The sequence below is a fragment of the Bombina bombina genome, chromosome 2 (assembly GCF_027579735.1).
Source record: "Bombina bombina isolate aBomBom1 chromosome 2, aBomBom1.pri, whole genome shotgun sequence".
Classification (NCBI taxonomy): domain Eukaryota; kingdom Metazoa; phylum Chordata; class Amphibia; order Anura; family Bombinatoridae; genus Bombina; species Bombina bombina.
This window is the reverse complement of record NC_069500.1, coordinates 300,062,478-300,071,011: the sequence shown is the minus strand read 5'-3', so window position 1 is coordinate 300,071,011 and position 8,534 is coordinate 300,062,478. Positions and strand designations below refer to the sequence as shown.

The window sequence follows — 8,534 nt, the reverse complement described above, 5'->3', positions numbered from 1 at the left end:
TTGAAGTTACGCCGGGGCTGGATTTTTCAACAAGACAGCAACCCAAAACACTGCTCAAAATCTACACTGGCATTTATGCAGAGGAACAACTACAAAGTTCTGGAATGGCTATCCCAGTCCCCAGACCTGAATATCATTGAAAATCTGTGGGGTGATTTGAAGCGGGCTGTCAATGCTCGGCAACCATCAAACCTAACTGAACTGGAGAGGTTTTGCAAGGGGGAATGGTCCAAAATAGCTCCATCCAGAAACTCATTACAGGTTATAGGAAGCATCTAGAGGCTGTTATTGCTGCTAAAGGAGGCTCTACTAAATATTCATGCAATATTTCTGTTGGGGTGCCCAAATTTATGCACCTGTCCAATTCCGTTTTGATGCATATTGCACATTTTCTGTTAGCCCAATAAACCTCATTTCACTACTGAAATATTACTGAGTCCTTCAGTTATTTGATAGATCAAAATGAAATTGCTGATCCAAAACACCAAATTTTAAAAAAAACTAAATTTATGCTTACCTGATAAATTTCTTTCTCTTGTGGTGTATCCAGTCCACGGGTTCATCCATTACTTGTGGGATATTCTCCTTCCCAACAGGAAGCTGTAAGAGGACACCCACAGCAGAGCTGTCTATATAGCTCCTCCCCTAACTGCCACCCCCAGTCATTCGACCGAAGACAAGTAAGAAAAAGGAGAAACTATAGGGTGCAGTGGTGACTGTAGTTTAAAAAAATAAAAACACCTACCTTAAAGTGACAGGGCGGGCCGTGGACTGGATACACCACAAGAGAAATACATTTATCAGGTAAGCATAAATTTTGTTTTCCCTTGTAAGGTGTATCCAGTCCACGGGTTCATCCATTACTTGTGGGATACCAATACCAAAGCTTTAGGACACGGATGAAGGGAGGGACAAGGCAGGCACTTAAACGGAAGGCACTACTGCCTGCAAGACCTTTCTCCCAAAAATAGCCTCTGAGGAAACAAAAGAATCAAATTTGTAGAATTTAGAAAAAGTATGAAGCGAAGACCAAGTCGCCGCCTTACAAATCTGTTCAACAGAGGCCTCATGTTTAAAAGACCATGTGGAAGCTACCGCTCAAGTAGAATGAGCTGTAATTCTTTGAGGAGGCTGCTGGCCAGCAGTCTCATAAGCTAAACGGATTATGCTTATCAGCCAAAAAGAAAGAAAGAAAGAAAGAGAAGTTGCTGAAGCCTTTTGGCCTCTCCTCTTTTCAGAGTAGACGACAAACAATGCAGATGTTTGACGAAAATCCTTAGTAGCTTGCAAATAAAACTTTAAAGCACAAACCACGTCAAGATTGTGTAATAGACGTTCCTTCTTTGAAGAAGGATTAGGACACAGTGACGGAACAACAATCTCCTGATTGATATTCTATTAGATACTACCTTAGGAAGAAACCCAGGTTTGGTACCCAAAACTACCTTATCTGCATGGAAGATCAGATAAGGGGAATCACACTGCATGGCAGATAACTCTGAAACTCTTTGAGCCGAAGAGATAGCTACTAAAAACAGAACTTTCCAAGATAAAAGCTTGATATCTATGGAATGCAAGGGTTCAAACGGAACCCCTTGAAGAACTTTAAGAACTAAATTTAAACTCCATGGCGGAGCAACAGGTTTAAACACAGGCCTGATTCTAACCAAAGCCTGACAAAACGCCTGAACGTCTGGAACATCAGCCAGACGCTTGTGCAAAAGAATAGACAGAGCAGAAATCTGTCCCTTTAAGGAACTAGCCGATAATCCCTTTTCCAATCCTTCTTGGAGAAAAGATAGTATCCTAGGAATCCTGACCTTACTCCACGAGTAACCCTTGGATTCACACCAATGAAGATATTTACACCATATCTTTTTTTAAAAACCATTAAACACTGAGACGGTAATATAAAATTATGATTTTTTTCTAAGATCTGAAAGAAAGACTATAATATTTTGAGTTTCAGGCATTGCTTGAGACAAATTATCAGACCATACATCAGCTGCTTTTAAGAGCAGAAATAAAAAGTTGAGAATGAAACATGGCCCTTGTTGGAGATATAATCATCAAAAATGTAGTTCCATTTTTTAATTCATCAAATCTTTCAAATGTACCAGCATCGTCAGTGAGGAAAATCATCTTTTTAGACAGTCTGGATATAACAGCATCCACCTTAGGCAGGATAGAAAACATTGATTTACACAAATTAGTCTGCACAAGCATATCCATCGATTTTCATTCTTTAGTTTACAAATTGATCATATTTTAACTAAACTGTACCTTTAAATGCACCTCATACTGCTTTTCAGGTTTGGAAAATAGGCCAAATACATCAAATTTGATAGTTTCAGAAACAGGAAAACTTCATAAAAATTAGGGCCTGGCAAAAACCAATTTTAATAAGTATGTGACTGTTCATCAAAGGGAAATTAAACCCAAAATGTTTATTTCATGGTTCAAATAGAATATACAATTTTAAACAACATTCATATTTACTGCCATTATCTAATTAGCTTCATTCTTTCGATATCCTTTATTGAAGAAATAGCTATCAACATGGGTGAGCCAATCACACAGGGCATCTATGAAAAGTCACCCAGCAGCTACTGAGCCTATCTGGATATGATTTTCAATCAAGGATATAAAAAAAATGAAGCAAATAGAAGTAAATTGGAAAGTTGTTTAAAAATCGCATGCTCTTTTTAAATCATAAAATAAAAAAAAATTGGATTTCATGCTTCTTTATCCTTAATGCATCTAATAAAATCACAGAAAGAAGAAGAACCAAAGGAAACTGGTGTATCAGCCTCAGAAATTTCCTGATCAAAAGCAATTGCTTATAAACATTCTGCAGATTCCACAGGTGTTATAGCAAAACTTCCACCATAAATTTGTGCAATACAGACTTTACATAGTTTAGTGTCAGATCAGATGCCCCCTGGATAGATGCAGTCTGAGGAGTGATAGGCTCCTTGATGTGAAAATTCATATGTTCATATTTACAAATTTACATAATAAAGTTGTGGCAGCTGCAGCCCAACACACTCTATCCGAAGCAAAAGAATCTTCAAATTCCAGGAGGACCAGAGATCCTAAGCACAAATTTTTGAAGGCCCACGCAAATCTAAATTTAATTGTGAATGTCCGCAAAGTTTGGAGGAGAAGGGATTAAGATCTGGGGTTGTTTTTTTAAAGGTATGGGCTAGGTCATTTAATTCCAATATAGTTATCCTAATGCTACAGAATAGAAAGACATTTTAGACAATTGGGTTCTTCCAACAGTTTGGAGAAGGCCCTTTCCTGTTACAGCATGACTGTGCAGCTGAGTACAAAGTAAGGTTCATGAAGACATGGTTTAAATAGTTTGGGGTAGAGGAACTCGAGTGGTCTGCACAGAAACCTGACCCCAACCTCATTGAACACCTTTGGGATGACGTGGAACAGATTGCAATGCCAGACCTCATCCAACTTCAGTGTCTGACCTCACAAATGCCCTTTTGGCTAAATAGGCACAAATTCCCATAGATACACTCCAGGGACAGTAAACACTAAGATAATATAAAATATTTACATGTAATAAAACTCAGGTTTGCCAGTCTGAAAAGTGCAAGTGCACATATTTTCACAAGACTAACCCTGCCACAGTTCTGTCTTTGTCTCTAACAGAGATAAGATGATAACCTAGTGATATTTTGCTAACAAACTTAAAAAAACCAATTTTTTTATTTAATGATTCCGATAGAGCATGCAATTTTAAGCAACTTTCTAAATATACTCCTTTAATCAATTTTTCTTCGTTCTCTTGCCATCTTTATTTATTTTTATTTTTTTTTTAAGCAGGAATGTAAAGCTTAGGAGCCGGAACATTTTGGGTTCAGAACCTGGGTTACACTTGCTTATTGGTGGCTAAATGATCAGTGTCATTAAAGGAGACTATCCTGAATGTTTAGTTAACTTTTAATAAATAACTATATAACCATGGAAATTTAATGAAGCATGGTTGCAGAAGCAATATGAAATTGTGGTATTTATCATTATATTCACAATAAGTCATGTTTATTATACATTTCTAATGATTGCATCATGTTACAGCTCCTCAGTGAAATGTATGCTGCTACGATACTTGTTGTCACTAAGGGTATACTGCAAGAACACAAAAAGAAAAGTTTTACAAAATAAAGGCTCCTACTGGACACAGAGTACCTATACATACACTACCTCCTGTAAACCTGTCTTTGTAAGGTTATCAGTAGTATGAAACTTTCAACCCTAATTTGCATGACTATAATTAGAGTCATTACAACAGAATAGCAAACAGTATGCAAGGGCCATAAAAATTACATTTAATAATACAAAGATTATGCATGACACACACAGTGTGTGTGTATGTATATATATATATATATATATATATATATATATATATATATATATACACACATATACATATACATACACACACATATATATACACAGGGAGTGCAGAATTATTAGGCAAGTTGTATTTTTGAGGATTAAATTTTATTATTGAACAACAACCATGTTCTCAATGAACCCAAAAAAACTCAATATCAAAGCTGAATATTTTTGGAAGTAGTTTTTAGTTTGTTTTTAGTTTTAGCTATTTTAGGGGGATATCTGTGTGTGCAGGTGACTATTACTGTGCATAATTATTAGGCAACTTAACAAAAAACAAATATATACCCATTTCAATTATTTATTTTTACCAGTGAAACCAATATAACATCTCAACATTCACAAATATACATTTCTGACATTCAAAAACAAAACAAAAACAAATCAGTGACCAATATAGCTACCTTTCTTTGCAAGGACACTCAAAAGCCTGCCATCCATGGATTCTGTCAGTGCTTTGAGCTGTTCACCATCAACATTGCGTGCAGCAGCAACCACAGCCTCCCAGACACTGTTCAGAGAGGTGTACTGTTTTCCCTCCTTGTAAATCTCACATTTGATGATGGACCACAGGTTCTCAATGGGGTTCAGATCAGGTGAACAAGGAGGCCATGTCATTAGATTTTCTTCTTTTATACCCTTTCTTGCCAGCCACGCTGTGGAGTACTTGGACGCGTGTGATGGAGCATTGTCCTGCATGAAAATCATGTTTTTCTTGAAGGATGCAGACTTCTTCCTGTACCACTGCTTGAAGAAGGTGTCTTCCAGAAACTGGCAGTAGGACTGGGAGTTGAGCTTGACTCCATCCTCAACCCGAAAAGGCCCCACAAGCTCATCTTTGATGATACCAGCCCAAACCAGTACTCCACCTCCACCTTGCTGGTGTCTGAGTCGGACTGGAGCTCTCTGCCCTTTACCAATCCAGCCACGGGCCCATCCATCTGGCCCATCAAGACTCACTCTCATTTCATCAGTCCATAAAACCTTAGAAAAATCAGTCTTGAGATATTTCTTGGCCCAGTCTGGACGTTTCAGCTTGTGTGTCTTGTTCAGTGGTGGTCGTCTTTCAGCCTTTCTTACCTTGGCCATGTCTCTGAGTATTGCACACCTTGTGCTTTTGGGCACTCCAGTGATGTTGCAGCTCTGAAATATGGCCAAACTGGTGGCAAGTGGCATCTTGGCAGCTGCACGCTTGACTTTTCTCAGTTCATGGGCAGTTATTTTGCGCCTTGGTTTTTCCACACGCTTCTTGCGACCCTGTTGACTATTATGAATGAAACGCTTGATTGTTCGATGATCACGCTTCAGAAGCTTTGCAATTTTAAGAGTGTTGCATCCCTCTGCAAGATATCTCACTATTTTTGACTTTTCTGAGCCTGTCAAGTCCTTCTTTTGACCCATTTTGCCAAAGGAAAGGAAGTTGCCTAATAATTATGCACACCTGATATAGGGTGTTGATGTCATTAGACCGCACCCCTTCTCATTACAGAGATGCACATCACCTAATATGCTTAATTGGTAGTAGGCTTTCGAGCCTATACAGCTTTGAGTAAGACAACATGCATAAAGAGGATGATGTGGTCAAAATACTAATTTGCCTAATAATTCTCCACTCCCTGTATATATACATTATATATATATATATATATATATATATATATATATATACATACATACATATACATATATATATATATATATATACATACACATACATATACACACACACACACACACACACACACACACACAGAAATCTTGTTCCCAAATGTAAATGCTGATGAAAGACTAGCTATTAAGACCCTGAGCAATGATAATTCAATTGTCATCCGCCCTGCGGATAAGGGCGGCTCTATAGTTATACAGAATTATACGGATTATAGAGTGGAAGCTCTGCGCCAACTTTCAGACACTAACGTGTATCTGAAACTTAGGGGCAATCCAACTGTAACATTTAAGAAAATCATTGATCAGCATATTCAAATGGGTTTGGAATCAGGAGTATTATCTGAACAGGAAGTTGATTTTTTGATAACTGGCAACAAATATAGCACTGGAATTTTAGGATGTTCAAAGGTGCACAAGACTCTTGAGGATCCCCCTGGCAGACCTATTGTGTCTGCCAGGGACTCATTATCCAGCCTATGTTTATCAACTTTCATCTACAACCTGTAGTTAAAGGGACAGTATACACTCATTTTCATATAACTGCATGTAATAGACACTACTATAAAGAATAAGATGCACAGATACTGATATAAAAATCCAGTGTAAAAATGTTTACAAACTTACTTAGAACCTCTTAGTTTAGCTCTGTTGAAAAGCCCACTGCAAGTGAGAAATAAGACACTCCCCCTCCCCCTTCTTTTGCATATGAAAAGACCCTTTACACAAACAGGAGCAAGCTGGAGAAGGTAGCTGACGGTATTCACATAAAACTTTGGGGCTTGGTTAGGAGTCTGAAAATCAGAGCAATGTTATTTAAAAATAAGCAAAACTATCCATTTTAAAAATAAAAAAAAAAAAAAAACTTTATGGGCTATATAAATAGATCATCTACAAAACATTTATGCAAAGAAAAAATGAGTGTATAATGTTCCTTTAAAGGCACTTCTGCATACCTACAGGACTCGGCGAGTCTCATACAAACCGTTAGACTGATTTACATGCTGATCATATTCTGGTCACTATGGACGTTGACAGCCTCTACACCTCTATCCCTCATGAGGGAGGTGTGGGGGCTGTCAGGTCCATGGTGACAGGTATTCCTTTATAGGAGGGTCCACCAAAAAGACACCAAAAAACAGGTATAGTTAAATCTCAGCTCACTAGGGTGATCCACAACAACAGTGATGTACCCACTATGCTGGAACAACTTGATGAGATGGAGATGAAGCTGATAAGGAGGTGTTATGATGGTGTGATGGTCCATAATATAAAAGACAGGAGTTGTTGGAAGGCACTACAACGAATGCATCAGAGGCAAAAAATAAAACTACATTACAACAGAATTTTATAAGCACATATACTCCGATGAGTCGGGAGCTTACAAGATCTGTACGCCAACATTGGGCAATCTTGGAGACTGAAACAACGCTTCCTTTTTATGGTACCAGACCACCACGTATGGTGCATAGGCGGGCCAATAATTTGCAAGATCTGCTGGTGAAAAACGGATCCAATTGGCTGTTACCAGAAAGAAACATGGCTAAAACCCTCAAGTAAAGGCTGCTTTACATGTGGAAATTGCACAACGTGCAATAGCATGATGAGAGGAAAAACGTTTCAACACCCCCATGCGAAAAAGCGCTACACTAGCCGCCATCGCCTTACCTGTACCAATACACATGTTATATACATGTTGATCTGCCCATGTATAAACATAGTGTTTCTAGTATGAAAACTATGGTGATTGACCACATCCCGCCACTATCCAGAGAGATACTAAATGGATTCATATGCTTGATACCCTAATACCCAAAGGGACCCAACACCTATCTGGACTTTGGGCCATTTTACACCAAATAACCCATAGACTGATTATACATTTGTCCCATTTTACCATTCCGGTATGCATCAGTTTAAACTAGGATCCTACATGAATCTTCATTCTAGTGGGTACACACTGGTTTCTACTTATACACCTAGAGGCATGAAGGAAGGTGGTAATATTACATATGACAGTTGTATATAATGTAGAGTAATTTGTGCAAACCTAAGGTATTTAATAGTTCAGTAGAAAAGATTGTGGTAATAGCAATAGTTTTGTATATTGTTGCCAGATGTAGGCAGAAGTTATGTAACATAATTGTAGTTGTTTTTAGTTACTGATGTTTAAGCCCATTTGTTCCATGTTGGACATATTTGCGATGTGTTCGTCTGAGAAAATATTAACTTGGTAGGTCTTTGTCATTAGAGCACTGTTGTGCCTTACAAGACCGCACTCGATTTAGAGTTTTTGGTAGGATTGACACTGGCATATGTGCACTTGTGACTCTGGGCTTACACTGTATGTTTTTGTATTTCTGGTTACCATGGTAACCTACAGCCAATTGGCCCGCAATGACGCGTCACGCTCACGTTTACACGTGATGACATCGGTGAGTACGGATGTA

The 8,534-nt window shown here is 38.2% G+C and overlaps 1 protein-coding gene across 3 annotated transcripts in view; it reads right to left on the bottom strand.

Annotated features, from left to right (window-relative positions):
• Window positions 1–8,534, bottom strand: part of CSNK1G3 (casein kinase 1 gamma 3) — a 659,666-nt gene that overhangs the window by 620,580 nt on the left and 30,552 nt on the right. The window lies entirely within an intron of this gene.